The sequence below is a fragment of the Pocillopora verrucosa genome, chromosome 12 (genome assembly GCF_036669915.1).
Source record: "Pocillopora verrucosa isolate sample1 chromosome 12, ASM3666991v2, whole genome shotgun sequence".
NCBI lineage: Eukaryota > Metazoa > Cnidaria > Anthozoa > Scleractinia > Pocilloporidae > Pocillopora > Pocillopora verrucosa.
The window spans coordinates 10868597-10869874 of NC_089323.1; positions in this window are offsets into that span (position 1 = coordinate 10868597).

Consider the following 1278-nt stretch of genomic DNA (forward strand, 5'->3'; position numbering starts at 1 on the left):
AAGTTGAGAGCAGAGCTGAAAATGAGCTGACCAAACGCCATGGTGCCAGCTTGCACTTGGGAACTCAAAGATCATAATAACAACAGTCTAACTGGAATGATAACAGTACCGAACCAGAATATCTTGCATAACAAATACCAAAGGTAGGTGCCAACATAGCCAACAACTATGACAATTTTTTGAAATGTATGTTATTATGTGAAGAAAAAAGTGGCTGGTTGAAAGAGTCGTAGCATTAGTGAATCATGATAAGATAGCCTCTGATGTAAAAGACCTCTGCAGAAACAGCTCCTTTTGATTCTTGGGTTCTCTGTAACAACTTGTGATTTAAAGGGACATCTTTAATCAGAACGTATTTATTCAGTTAAGAAATAACATGACATCCACACTGATTTTTGTTTCTGTTGTTTGTAGTGAGTTGCTATAACAGTTACACATATTCAAAGAATAGTGGAGAGTGAACAAGATAGAGTTAAGGTACATTTAAACTGCTCTGAATATTTCCTCTCATATGCATTGAAAATAAACAGACAGTGAACTAACTAACAGTATGGTTTTACTTGCCTTGTCACTTTTCGGTACATGTAGTTCTTTTAACCCCTGAAAGTGACCAGCATCTACATGCAATTTCTCCTTAAAATATTACACCTGAATAACACATTAAGGTCACAGGAATAAAGGAAATGATCCCCAACTGAGGAAGTTCTTGATTGTTCAACAAATTCTCTTTGTTAGCACCTTGAGAAGTGTGTAGAGAACAGTGTGGATGGAGATTAAGCATACTGATGTGAGGGTGTAAGTGGCTAAGCTTGTCTTTTGAAAATTCTTTTTCGAAGTTGTTTGTAACCATAAAGATGTACCAATATTCATAACCATATTAAAGCAGTACTTTATTACTAAAGAAAAATGTTACCTGTGAATGAAAAGTCAACAGTGATTCTCAATAAGTGTTACGGTATAATATAACTGACAGAAAAGCACTACAATCCCACAAACTCAACTACTTTATTAAACAGCCAGTAATGTTCTTAACATGGAGCAACTATTCAAAGCAGTACATAACTTATTGTTAATAAACTTAATTAAGCACACTACAGTCTATATCGTAGCTCAACACTGACACAATCTCACTGCTGTCCCAAAAGTTCCTTTAAATAAGCAATCTTGCGCAGTAACTCTCTCTCGAGATATAGCTTTCAAAACAATCGTGGCTCTGACAGCAACAACTACTCTTCCTACTACATAAGCGAGTCTTTAAATATGTTCACATAGTGTTCT